Raw genomic sequence first — 14,441 nt, forward strand, 5'->3', positions numbered from 1 at the left:
CAGCGTGGACACTTTCCTGAATTAAAACGAGTGCTCAAGTCTGGGTAAAACGGAACCTGATGCCAACTCACCAAAGCTCAACTCCATTAGCTACAGAAAATTGTATTTATTTTATAACACAGGTGCATTTTAAGGTATGGGGTGAGGCCCCCCCCCAAAAGTCATAACGCTAAAAAGGTCTTTGTCCAAGGTTATGATCATTAGTGGAACTGGTGGCGAGGCACGGGGAGTTCATTGTATATGGATGTTTCAGACTTTCCAAAACATTTTAAAGGGCCCTTGTCCCCCAAATCACATTTTCTCCCAATTCATTTTTCTATGAGACCTTGTTTTGTTTTGTCTTTTAAGATTTTATTTCTTTATTCATGAGAAACACAGAGAGAGGTAGAGACATAGGCAGAGGGAGAAGCAGGCTCCCCAGGGGGAGGCCAATGCAGGACTCGATCCCAGGACCTCGGGATGGCAACCTGAGCCAAAGGTAGGCACTTAACCACTGAGCCACCCAGGCACCCAATGGAGTTTGATGTATTTCATATTCTAGTGAGTCTATTCCTCCACTCGTTAGACTCCACGGAAGCTTGGGTTTGAGATCAGAGAAGACGAGAATGAATAAACAAATATTTGTTTTCTCCTCTTTTAAATTCCAGAAGGCACGAGGTGGTAAACGAATAAATCCATAAATTTTTGGCAGGAAGGCCCCCAGAAGCAACTCCTAGCTCCAGCAGTCTCTTACTTTGTTTTTCGAAGACTCTGGGGCTGCTGTCCCCAGTCAGTGAGTAACAAAGCCATCCCACCCTTGTTTTCAAAGAGAGGTGGTTGCATTTCAATGTCGAGGAAGGTCTCTCTGCACAGGCTGGGACTCCCGACCCAGTGGCGTCGCCTGTGCTCACAAAGAGAAGAGATCATTAGCCCTAATTAAGTCCTTCCCAGGGGACAGACTGGGATCAGAAGAAAGTCTTCACTCCTCTCCCTATTAAGAAAAAGGGAACAACGAAGGGAGAAAGGTCGCTTTGGACATTCTTTGGGAAGGTGAACCTGGGAAGGTCAGTTCAGTGAAATGTGTCATAAACCTTAAAAAAAAAAAAAAAAAAAAAAAAACTTGTATCTCACCTCCTACCCTCCCACCTCTTGGAATTGATCCTGGAGGAATCCCCGAGGTGGAACTGCCAAGATGAAGCTTACAGGGGTTTCAAGAGGGAAAATTCATGAATTAACTCGCCAAGTAAATACCTATTCATAGGAATATCACGGTGAAATAAAAAGCAGCATTTTGCCAGGCTTTGCAATGATGGAGAGAGAGGGGTGTTGCGGGTGTGGACTTGGGGAAAAAAAATGTTTTTAATAGTCTAAAGAAATAATTTTGGGGCCCCTGGGTGGCTCAGAGGTTGAGCGTCTACCTTCGGCTCAGAATGTGCCGATCCTGGGATCGGGGTCCTGGGATCGAGTCCTGCATCAGGCTCCCCACAGGGAACCTGCTTCTCCCTCTGCCTCTGTGTCTGCCTCTCTCTGTGTGTATCTCGGGAATAAATAAATAAAAACTTAAAAAAAATAGTTTTGATTGCAAAGCAATAATATCTTTACTAAAAATAAACTATGCCAGGCTTGTACTAAGCATTTACTGATCCATTATTTTATTAAATCTTCTTTTATTTTCAGATTAAAAAGAAAGATCCTGAATTACATTTTAATGACAACAGGCAGGGAAGTTATCAGTCAGGTGGTCAGAGTGTTCTGATTTTGATCTGAGCCCTTCCCCTGATTATCTTTTGTTGTGAGATGTCACCTCCAATGTCATCTCCTGGAGGCCCTCCTGTAAGATTGGCCCCTCCCTGTCACTCTCCGGTGTTTATGTTCTGCATAGCACTTATCACAATTTGTGTTTATCACGTGCATTTTCCACTTGGTGTTTTACTCTCCCTGCCCCCTTAGCAATGTGAGCACTGACCTTGACCATCTTGTTCAGGTCTACAAGTCCTGAGCAACCATACGTAGTGTAGAATGTGATGAAGAGTCAGCTTATTAACTGTTGTAGGATAAATAAGTGGATGAGGGGCACCTGGGTGGCTCAGGGGTTGAGCGTCTGCCATCGGCTCAGGTCCTGATCCCCAGGTCCTAGGATTGAGTCCCACATCGGGCTCCCCAGAGGGAGCCTGCTTCTCCCTCTACCTGTGTCTCTGCTTCTCTGTCTGTGTCTCTCATGAATAAATAAATAAAATCTTTGTTAAAAAAATGGATGGGGATCCCTGGGTGGCGCCGCGGTTTGGCGCCTGCCTTTGGCCCAGGGCGCGATCCTGGAGACCTGGGATCGAGTCCCACGTCGGGCTCCCGGTGCATTGGGCCTGCTTCTCCCTCTGCCTGTGTCTCTGCCTCTCTCTCTCTCTCTCTCTGTGACTATCATAAATAAATAAAAATTTAAAAAAGAAATAAAAAAAATGGATGGATCCATGAATGACTGAGTATATGAGTGAGGGCAGGAAATTTGACTTCAGTGGGAAAGACCCTGTGTGCATGACTCAACCACACTGGATTCCCCAGACGTGGTCACCATCTACAGTGATGGTGAGAACTCGAGTGACAGATGGGCAGCATCCCAAGAGTCTGGAGGCAACGTCCCCAGACCCCTCCACCCTCTCAGCTGACCCTGATTGAGTAACGCCAGTGGAAGTGGATCTCTATCCCCAGGGAAGGACCTCTCATGAATTCTTGGCACACGCCGCCTCCTTTTACCCTTCATGATGACTCTTAGGGACCAGTATTATCATCCCTTTTTTAACTGATAAGGAAACAGAGACCCAGAGGGGCAAAGTGTTTTGTTCTGGTTCACGGCCTGGCCAGCCTCTCAAGTAAGAGCAGGGAAGGGACAGCTTTTCCAGAACCTTCGTCTCATCTGATCCACACAACAGGACATTCACTTTCCAGCCAATTCTGGATGGAGGAGGGGTGGGGAGAGGCCATGAGGAGCCAAGAAAGAAGCGTCTCAGGGAGAGAGCTGTAGGAAGCTCACAGTCTATGAAACGCTCAGTGCAGATTTGCTGGAAGGGAAAATGAACAAGTGAAGGGACAAACAGAGGGAAGCAGTCAGGAGTATGGACTCAGGTGCCCAGCCTGGACTCAAACCCCATCTTTCCTGCTTCCCCATTACTGTGTCATCGTCGGCGAATGACTTTAATCTGCCTCAGCCTCAGTTTCTCCAGCTGAAAAATGAAAACCAAAGGCTCACCGTGGTAGTTAAATACCACAGTGCTCCCTGGTGTCCAGCACTGTCTCCAGCAGGACGTAATGTCTGAAGACCCTGGGGTGGGATGGGGGGGGGGGGTCTGTCTGGAGTTGTCAGGAGTCTCCTGAGTCGCTACAAAGGAATTATTGTCATTTTTGTTATACTGTCACATTCGGAGCCTGTCTGTGCAAGATACCATCATGTAATGAGCCCTGGAATCAGGGAAATCTGGGTTCAAATCACATTGGCTGGGACTAGTTGAGTGCCCATGGGCGGCCACCGCCTCCCTTACCAGGCCTGTGTCCAGCAAGGAAGGGCATCCCCCTGACAAAAAGTGCTGGAGCTTCCACGGCAACATTTCCAAGGTACTGAGCATGTGCATCGTAGATATTGTGCTTGGTACTGGATGCAGATTTGGGCTTTATACATAAGATCGTTGCTACACACCCTCCCCCCACCCCCCAGAATCAATCAGTCTTGACACTCCTACTGAGTGTATGTTCTAAACCACCACCACCTCCACCCCCCAGCCAGGAGCTCACTGCCTTCACTCTTGTTCTTACGCTGGTTGGCGGGGAGTGGGAAGGGGGAACATTGTGGCTGCCACCCACCCCCCAAAACAGACAGACCATACTTAGCTAAAGGCTTAGCTAAAGGCTTAGCTAGGGATCCCTGGGTGGCGCAGTGGTTTAGCGCCTGCCTTTGGCCCAGGGCGCGATCCTGGAGACCCGGGATCGAATCCCACATCAGGCTCCCGGTGCATGGAGCCTGCTTCTCCCTCTGCCTGTGTCTCTGCCTCTCTCTCTCTCTCTCTGTGACTATCATAAATAAATAAAAATTAAAAAAAAAAATAAAGGCTTAGCTAAAGGCTGAATCATTTATGTCCAGAAAATGGACTTTGTCCCTTATGCCAGCCACTGATCCGTCATTTCGGAGTCTGTCCCTTGGCCCAAACACCTCCCATCTTGAGATTTCAAGGGTGAGGAAGGGTGCTCATTTTTTAAAAAGAGAGTGAACAGTGTGGATACGTCTTGATTCCCAGTCAAAACTGCATGCCCTAAACTCCGCAGGAGCCCTGAGGAGGGGTGCAGAGCTCCCACCCCACGTCCCACTTGCCTTTCATTAATCTCTGAAGACTCCAGGGTCTGTCTGAAAGGCTTGTCAAGAGCCTTGTGGGGGGCTCCAGGGGGGCCCACTTGAGCATCCCCAGCACGACAAAGGCCCTGCATTCTTACCCCATTTCCGCCCGGCCAGCACTCTCTCCTGACCCTCAGAAAAGGGACTGAACACAAGCTCCTTGTGGGGGGGGGGGGGTGACATTGCAATGCCAGCCTCTGTGGCCTTCGGAGTGTCAGCAGGATCTGCCCCCGCCCCCTCCCGGCTCTCGGGCACTTCCTCCCCACTCCCATTTACTGATGTCAATTCAGAAAGGCTGGATTGTTCTCGGCCCGCCTGGCGGCAGAGCACACAATCCAAGCCTGGGAGAGAGAGGGTGTGGAATCAAGGAAGCGCCCACCACCCCAAGACGGAAAACTCATTAAACCTCCTGCCAAAGACGCCCCCATCCGCGGGCGCCAATCCCTCCATTCAACAACAAAGCGGGGCCTGGCATTCCTGCTGAGGGAGGGGACATTCGGAGTCCTTGCTGAGCTCGTAAAATATTGAATGCTGCGCGGAAAGGAAATGGCACGGGGGTGTTTTTGAAGTCAAGAGGAAAGAACACACGATAGTTACGGGGTTCCTTGGCTATAAATGAGGGCCTTCCTTTTTTCTGTCCGAGCTCTCATGGCGGGCAGCCAATGAAGCATGGAGCTCCAATGGTGAGACCAGAGTTTGGGGCTAAATATAACAAATCTTCTAGAAGAAGCAGCTAACTGACGTGGGCAAGACACTTGACCTTGAATCTTGCCACGATGCTGCCGCCAAGAGCTTTGGGAATCCCACTGGGCCTGCGTGCCCATTTCAATTTCACAGGGACAGACACGAAGGCACCAGGGAGAGGAAGGGTTTCCTTGAAGCTGCCTCCCATAGCTCACACTTGGAAGATTCTGGTCTCCTAATGTACAACGTCTGCTTAGGCTTCTTCTACCCAAAGCTCTCTGTCGACTTCACTTTCTCTGTGAAGAAAAAATCAGGCATTCTTTCTGATGGTGATGGTGACCCACAGGGAAGGATGCAGGGTAGAGCAGCAGCTCTGAATTTTAAGCTGCTTTGTAACCGTGTGACTTTGGACAATTGACCTAGCTCTCCCAATTTCCCTCTTCCCATGCAGATAAGAGAACTGTCAGACCTACTTCCCAGAGTCATTGGGAAGGCTGAGTGTGGCATTGTGTGACAGGTGCACCCAACACCTACCTGTGTTCATTCACGAGGGCTGCCTTCACAAGGTGCCGTCAGACTGGGTGGCTTCAGCTACAGGAGTCTATCATCTCACAGCTCGGTTGACTGGAAGTCCAAGATCAAGGAATTGGCAGCATGGGTTTCTTCTGAGGCCTCTCTCCTTGGCTACCAGATGCCCACTTTCTTGTGTCCTCATGTGCTAGTGTCCTCACGTCTTGCTGTCTGTGTTCTAATCTCTTCGAACGAGAACAGTAACCTTACTGGAGTAGGACCTGTCCCAATAACTTATTATCAGTCAGTCACCTCTTTATAGGCCCTATATAGTCACATTTATTAAAGTCCATTCTCCAAATGTAGTCACAGTCTCAGGTACTAGGGGTAGGGCTTTGACATCAAATGTTAAGGGGACACAGTTCAGCCTGTAACACCCAGAAATATGTATAATTCAATAATTCTAAAAAAAATAATAATAATAATACTTTTTTTTTCAGGTAATTTCCATGCCCAGCATGGAGCCCTACTTGGGGCCCCAAACCCACAACCCTAAGGTTAAGACTTCAGCTGAAATCAAGAGGCTGGGGTTCAACCAACTGAGCCACCCAAGTGCCCCTAATTCAATAATTCTTGAGATACCCCCAAATCACAGTACCATAAAGCTATCACTCCGAGATGTAGTCATGCTTTTGAAATGTGATCAGAAAAGAGCTAATTTCATCCATAAATGTGGATTCTCCTAGAACAAAGATTGTCAAACTAAAATAGGCAGTATGCACCGATTTTGCTATGACCCAAAGCTGAGAATGATCTTTACATTTTTTTTAACGGTTGGAAAAAGTCAAAAGAAGAGTAATATTTCATGTCATGTAAAAATTATATGTAATTTAAATTTAAGCATCTATAAATAAAATTTTGGGGGGATCCGGTCACATCTGTTCATTTACATGCTGTCTAATGCCCCACTTTTGCAACAGCATTATGGAGTGGTCATGTCACCAGCTATGTGATCCACAAAGCCTGAAATATGTGTCATCTATCTGGACATTGGCAGAAAACGTTTGCGGACCACTGATTTAGAGACTCACCAAAGGCACTAATTTAAAATTCAGGTCCTCAGGGACACCTGGATGGCTCAGTGGTTGAGCTTCTGCCTTTGGCTCAGGTCATGATCCCAGGGTCCTGGGATCGAGTCCCCCATCAGGGTCCCTGCAGGGAGCCTGCTTCTCCCTCTGCCTGTGTCTCTGCCTCTCTCTGTGTGTCTCTCATGAGTAAATAAATAAATAAAATCTCAAAAATAAAATAAAATTCAGGTCCTCAGGATTCCTGCAAAGAAATGCTGGGTCAGGGGCTTTGAACGAGCATTTTGGAATGAGCATTTTGTAGTGGGCAACATATCTATGTAGAATGAACTGACTCACAACCCCCACTGAAATCAGACATGTCCGTCAGAAATCCAAATTATAAACCCACAAGGAAACTCACAGCTACCAAAGAAAGAAATTTCTCAGGTGCCCTGACCAAAGCATTCTCTTCTTGAAAAAACTCATGAGGGGAGGTGGAAGCCAATTAGCAAGTTAAACGAATAGAGTTGTCCGCTAACCACACACTTAGAGCATGGAGTCAGTCAGGTGGATGAGTTTAGACCAGATCACGGCTCACAGAGGTGAAGGCCTGGGTCATCACCTTCACCTTGGAGATATCCCTAAGTCCAAATAATGAAGCTCTTAAGAAGTGTATTTCAATATACTTAATCAAGTATTTGATTTCCTTTGAAATCATATGTATTTCATTTTATTCACTTAGAAGCATCCATCTGAGAAGGGGTTCTTCAATTTCACCAATTTACCCAATGTGTTTACGACTTTAAAAAGGTTGGGCAGCCCGGGTGGCTCAGCGCCGCCTGGAGACCCGGGATTGAGTCCCACATCAGGCTCCCTGCATGGAGCCTGCTTCTCCTTTTGTCTGTATCTCTGCCTCCCTCTCTCTCTCTCTGTCTTTCATGAATATATAAATAAATAAAATTAAAGAAAAATAAAGAATAAAAAAGTTAAGAATTTCCAGGGGGTAACATTCCTTCCCTTAAGCAGGAACCGAAGAAGCAATGAGTTCCATCAGTGTGGGATCTGGTCATCATTGGATAGGACAAGGCATATAGAAAACGCCCAATAAATGCTTGCTGAACCAATAAACAAATGACCTTAATTCCATTCTTTTTTAAAAAAAAGATTTATTGGGGACCTCTGGGTGGCTCAGCAGTTAGCATCTGCCTTTGGCTCAAGGCGTGATCCCAGGGTCCAGGATGGAGTCCTACATCAGGCTCCTTGCAGGGAGTCTACTTCTCCCTCTTCCTGTGTCTCTGCCTCTCTCTGAGTGTCTCTCATGAATAAAGAAATAAAATATTAAAAAAAAATTTGATCTCACAACCCTGAGATCATGACCTGAGCAGAAATCAGATGCTTAACCGACTGAGCCACCCAGGTGTCCCCAAATGACTTCTTGAGGAAACCTTCCCACATCCTCCTGGGATGTCCATATTACTCTTGGATTTCTCATGCACACGTTTGTCCCAGGTGGGATTGTGAATCAGTCTATTGTGCCTTTACCTGGAAACTCATACTCTTCTTTCAGAGAAGCCCTTACAATATAGCATTCGATAAAAACCCTGGATTATCTTTTCAGAAGAATGTACATCTATGCATTGTCAGCAAACTGCATACAACTCCAGAACACCATGGACCCACAGAAGATAGACCCCAGAGGAAGAAAACTAATAAATATTAGGGCTAGAGGTTCAAATCTTCTTTCTTGTTCTTTCTTTTTTTAAAAAAAAATATATTTTATTTATTTGTTTGAAAGATAGAGAGAGCACAGAGGCAGAGGGAGAAGCAGATTCCCATTGAGCAGGGAGCTGTGAGATCACAACCTGAGCCCAAGGCAGACACTTAATTAACTAACTGAGCCAACCAGGTGCCCCTTTTCCTATTCTCTTCAAAACATCTTTTGACTCGAAAAGCAGAAAAGATTAATTTTCTGTTTTTCACTCCTAAACATGACTTCCTAGAGATTACAAATACCCTACAGGGATCACCACTAGCTCCAAATGGTTTAGGTGTTTTTTGGAATCCCTTGCAGAGGGATTAAAAAAGAAAAATACGGAGGCCGGGGCTTCTTCCCCAAACCCTGATGTAGCCAGCCTGGAGTAGATCCTCCAAAAGCTCCCTAAAGTACAAGTGGCATAACAGTGTCCACATTCTGAATGGCAGGTTGGCATGGCCACAAAAGGATGGGAGACACCTGTCCGATTTTTATGGCAAAAATGTTTTTAATCTCGCTCAACATTTTCATAATCCCTTTTGCTCCCTAACTTGGCCTTGTTTTTACTGAATGCCTGGTTCTCTGGTCCTGACACGAAGTCTTGACCCTGCGGGTCTTCATTTCCTTATCCCTCACCACGAGCGAGCCTGCCGACCCCCTCTGCTGCCTGACTGGCCTGAGCAGCAGCAATAAATAAAAACAGAGGCAAGAAGCTTATGTACTCTGGGCTCCTGGTTCTACCTGATGTCATTGGACACCAGTTTGCTTTTCTCCGGAGCCTGTTTCGTTTGAACTAGGCTACTGCAGTCTATAAAACTTTAATGCACAGATTTCCCATTGTTTGGGTGTCCATGGGGCACAAGCCTTCCTGTTTCATCGTGGTGTGCTGACCAGGAAAGAAACTGGCTGGGAGGTCCGGGGGTGGTTGCCTTGTTTCTGGAAATGCATGTGATTCCACTCACTTTAGCAGATGGGACCTCAGACCCCATCCGTAATAAGAGCAGGCAGGCATACATGAGACTTCCCGTGTGCCAGGCCCGGGCTCTAGGCTGGATCTGTATTATCTTCCAACAACCCTATAAAGCAGGGGTCATTATCAGCCCTGTTTTAAGAGGAGGGAAGTGAAGGCTCCAGGGGCTTATGCTTTTCTCAGGGTCACGTAACTCATAAGGGCATTGGAAGCCTGGGTGTCGGGGGTGGGGTGGGGGTGAGGGGAATCATAAATATCTGATCCAAAATTCATTGCTCTCTTTTTCTAAGAAATTATGGAAGACTTAATTTCAATTTTTTAAAAAAAGCTCTCCTTTAGTGGCTTAATTTTTTTTTAACACAAACACACATGTGTACACACACGCCATCGCTTCTTTGATGTTTCCTACGCTGGGAGCGTGTTTCTGGAGTAGAACTGGTAGAGATTGAGTGTGTCTCCTGGATGGGGTTTTTATGGTAACACAAAGGTTATTGACCTCAAACACAAATTGGCTCTGCCCTCTGGAGTTCGCCCAGCGGCCCGTCTCCCCTGGAGTTTTGTTCTCTCTCCTTAGCTACCGGCCTTGTTCAACTTGGACAAAACAAACAGGGGTTGTCGGGGGAGAATTGCCTCTTCAACCTCACAATGAGAAGTAGGAGTGGAAACAATTACTCCAATAATTCAGACGTGGATGTTAAAACACTCACTACACAACCCCAACGTTTACCTAAATTATCTGGGTAATTGCTTGCATTTTCAGCTTGGATTTGGGCTCTGTAAATCTTAGGGCTTCAAATGATAAAGAAGGAGACTCTCGTGTAGGTTGAAGCACAGAGGAAGGCCAGGCATCATTATGGAAAGGACACAGAAGGGGAAGCCCCAGCTTTGTGACTCAGCCATGCCTCGGACGCAGAACTGGGGGCAAATCTCTTCTGTTCCCCATGTTCCCATGTCCTCCTCTGCCCCTTGGAGGGAAGGCTTATCTGGAATAGATAGGGAGGGGAGAAAGAAAGAAAGAAGAAGAAAGAAAGAAAGAAAGAAAGAAAGAAAGAAAGAAAGAAAGAAAGAAAGAAAGAAGAAAGAAAGAAGAAAGAAAGAAAGAAAGAAAGAAAGAAGAAAGAGAAGAAAGAAAGGAAAGAAAGGAAAGAAGGAAGGAAAGAGAGGAAAGAAAGAAAAGAGGGAAGAAAGAGCAGAGCCAGAGAGAGAGAGAGAGAAAAAAAAAAAGGAGGGACACAGGGGAGAAAGGGAGAGAAAAAATTTTTTAAAGAAAATTGCTGTAGCTTCTTTTCGCTTTGAATGGCTGAAGTACCAATAAAGGCATAAATGTGACTTTAAGTCTCCTCCTTTCAGTGACAAGAAAAGCAAATCCCAAAAATGTCATCCCTGGTGGCTCGGCTTTTGTCTTGCAGCTTTGTGCCTGGTTTTACTTTGTTGAGAGTGGGATCCAAGGCAAAGCAGCTTTCACCTTGTATCTGCACAAACCACCCCAATTCTCTGTCCTCCCACTCCTGCAGTCTGTTTTTTTGAACCTCTGGTGGAGGCATTTTCAACTGAAACTGCTTCTGTCTGGCCTTTTCTCCAAGATCCTGGGCTCCTGCCCTTCGAGGCAAACTTTCGTTGAATGAACAGCTATTTTATTGAGGCCCTACTAAGTGCGGGATGTCTTCCCACGCTGGAGTCTGTTTGCATTTCAGGGCAACTTTCTTTTTTAAAGATTTTATTTATTTATTCACGAGAGACACACAGAGAGAGGCAGAGACACAGGCAGAGGGAGAAGCAGGCTCCCTGCGGGGAGCTCGATGGGGGACTCGATCCCAGGACCCCAGATCACATCCTGAGCTGAAGGCAGATGCTCAACCACTGAGCCACCCCCATGGGGCAACTTTTAAATTATTATTAGCTTCACGTAAATCATCTGGAGTCCAGCCTTCAAGTAACTGGGCCCCTGGTCTGCACTTTCTGTTCCCCCCTCGATGTAACAAAAACTGAACTCTGGACTTTCTTGGGATTTGTGGCTGTTTCTCATTTAGAAAACTGGATGCAGTGGCCGTGCCTTCCTTTAGACTTGGGGTCACAAAATATGTTCCATAAAAGGACAGACAGCAAATATCTCGGATTCTGCAGGTCATATCATTCATACTGGCACTGCAGAGAGAAGGCAGGCATGGCTAGTATGTATGTGGATGGGTGTGGCTGTATTCCAATAAAACTTTATTTATGAATGCTGATATTTGAATAGCAAGTTGTTTTCACATGTCATATACCTCCTTTGATTTTTTTTTCCCCAACCATTTAGAAATTTTAAAAAACCGGGCACCTGGGTGGCTCAGTGGTTGAGAGTCTTCCTTTGACTCTGGTCATGATCTCGGGTCCCACACTGGGCTGCTTCTCCCTTTGCCTGTGTCTCTGCTTCTCTCTCTGTGTCTCTCATGAATGAATAAATAAAATCTTTTTAAAAAAATAGTAATAAAATACCTTTCCATGCTCACAGGCCATGTGAAGACAGGTGGTAGGCCCTAGTCTGTGGACATTGTTAACATCAGCTTTGGACCATTAAAGCCTTGAAAGACATCAGAGAGAAGCTGGAGTGACAAGTGGAAAAGGTAGTAATTGCCCTAAAAATGAAACGCAGTTAAAATAAAACTTCAAGGGGCACCTGGGTGGCTCAGTGGTTGAGCATCTGCCTTCAGCTCAGGGCGTGATCCCGGGGTCCTAGGATCGAGTCCCACATTGGGCTCCCCACAGGGAACCTGCTTCTCCCTCTGCCTGTGTCTCTGCCTCTCTCTGTGTGCCCGTCATGAATAAATAAAATCTTAAAAAAAAAAAGAAAAAACCAAAACTTTGAGGTGAGCCTTAATCAGTAGTACATCATCGTACCAGAAGCCTTTATTAATTGCCTATTATTTGCAAGGCCTCCTCTGCTGAGAAGCTCAGTGAATGAGACCTACTGGGATCCCCTCTGGTGGCTTACATTCCGTTAGGGGAGACAGAATCAGTTATCTCCACAAGACTGTTTTCTGCCGAATGGAAGAGGTATTATGGACTCTGAGATCCTGGGACAGGGGGACCTCATCTGGTCTGGGAGGTCAGGAAAGTCTTCATGGAAGAAGCGGCACTGCTATAAGCATCAAAAAGAGACCAAGGAGAAAGATGGTAAAGACTTTCAGGCTAAGGCAGTGGTTTTCAATGAAGGCCAACTTCAACCCTACCATCCCCACCGCCACCCTTGCCCCCAGGACACTCAGCAGTACCTGGAGACATTTTTGACTGTTACAACTACAGGACATGCTATTAGCATCTAGTGGATAGAGACCAGGGGTGCTGCTAAACATCCCACGATGCAGAGGACAGTTCACCCTCCACCCCTGACCACAATTATCTAGTTCAAAATATCAGTATTGAGCCAGATAATTCACTATTCAGGAATAGCATATGTAAAGACATTGACTTGGGTAGAAGGAGTAGAATGACTTGGCCCATGGAGCTTGATTTTAAGGAACAGGGCAAAGTGATGTTAGAGAGATGAGTAGGGATCAGAGCAAACATGCATCTTGATGCTAGGGGCCAGGCTGTGGGAGTCACTGAAGCTGGTGAGGATCATGGCATGAGTCCTGCTGCCATGTGGCCAGTGGATCTGAGGGGATGCGGGCAGAAGCAGAGCTGGGGAGCCCCATAAGAACAGGATTAGCACAGGTGAGAAATGAAGGTCATACTAGCTGGGACTGGCATAATTCCTTGGGACTGCTCTCCATACCTGTGTGACTGGCAGGAAGGCCAGAAAGAGAATGGGGAGCTGGAAGGTTTCCCTCATTTTGTTCTTCTAAACCCACCCCCTGAATCCCCGCTCAATAAATATTGGTTGAATCCCATTGCTTGTAGAATTGAAGGAAGCAGTATTCCAGAACAATCCAGAAGGAAAAAAAGCTACTTACCTAAATAAACTCTGCTTTTGTTGATATTGAGTCACATGATTTGAAAAAGGGAAGAATGATGGGAATATTGGTGGAACACATGCTTTGCAAATGTTATCTGTCCTTTAATCTGCACAGCACTTAACATTATTCCAGTTTTACTTTGAGAAATTGAGACCAAGAAAAGATAAGCCACGTGGTCAAGAAACACCCAGTGAATACATGGCAAATTCAGCATTCTAGTCCCACTTCTTTTTTTTTTTTTAACATTTATTTATTTATTTATTTATTTATTTATTTATTTATGAGACACACAGAGAGAGACAGAAACATAGGAAAAGGGAGAAGCAGGCTCCTCACAGGGGACCGGTTTTGGGACTTGATCCCAGATCCTGGGATCAGGCTCTGAGCGGAAGGCAGATGCTCAACCGCTGAGCCACCCAGGTGTCCCTCTAGTACCACTTCTCTGCCTCTAAATTCCAGTTCTTGTCTCTGACACCTTGCTCCCCTCTGTATCTTATTTTCTAAGGATAGCCATGAAGCTTGCTTTACTGGAATGCAAATCTCTCATGAGAACTGAGATCCTGTCTCAGCCAAGATTATTTGCTGAATGAAGAAAGAAAGGAAGGGAGAGAGGGATGGGGGGAGGTAGAGAGAGAGAGAGAGAGAGCAAGCAAGCAAGCCTGGGTGGCTCAGTGGTTGAGCTCCATGATGAGCTACATCATGTCCTGAATCTGGCTCCCTATGGGGAGCCTGCTTCTCCCTCTGCCAGTGTCTCTGCCTCTCTCTCTGTGTCTCTCATGAATAAATACATAAAATCTTGGAAGGAAGGAAGGAAGGAAGGAAGGAAGGAAGGAAGGAAGAAGAGAAAGAGAGAAAGAAAGAAAGAGAGAAAGAAAGAAAGAAAGAAAGAAAGAGACAGAGAGAAAGAAGGAGGGAAAGAATGAAAGAGAGAGAAAGAAGGAAAGAAGAAAGAGAAAGAAGGAAAGAAAGAGAAGGAAAAGAAAGAAAGGGGAGAGAAAGAAAGAAAAGGAAGAAAGGGAAAAGAAAAGAAGAAAGAAAGAAAGAAAGAAAGAGAAAAGAAAGAAAGGAAAGAAAGAAAAGAAAGAAAGAAAGAAGAAGAAGGAAAGAAGAAAGAAGGAAAGAAAGAAGAAAGAAAGAAAAAGGAAGAAGGAAGAAAGAAAGAAAGAAA

This window comes from Canis lupus, chromosome 26 (genome assembly GCF_003254725.2).
Source record: "Canis lupus dingo isolate Sandy chromosome 26, ASM325472v2, whole genome shotgun sequence".
In the NCBI taxonomy this organism is placed as follows: domain Eukaryota; kingdom Metazoa; phylum Chordata; class Mammalia; order Carnivora; family Canidae; genus Canis; species Canis lupus.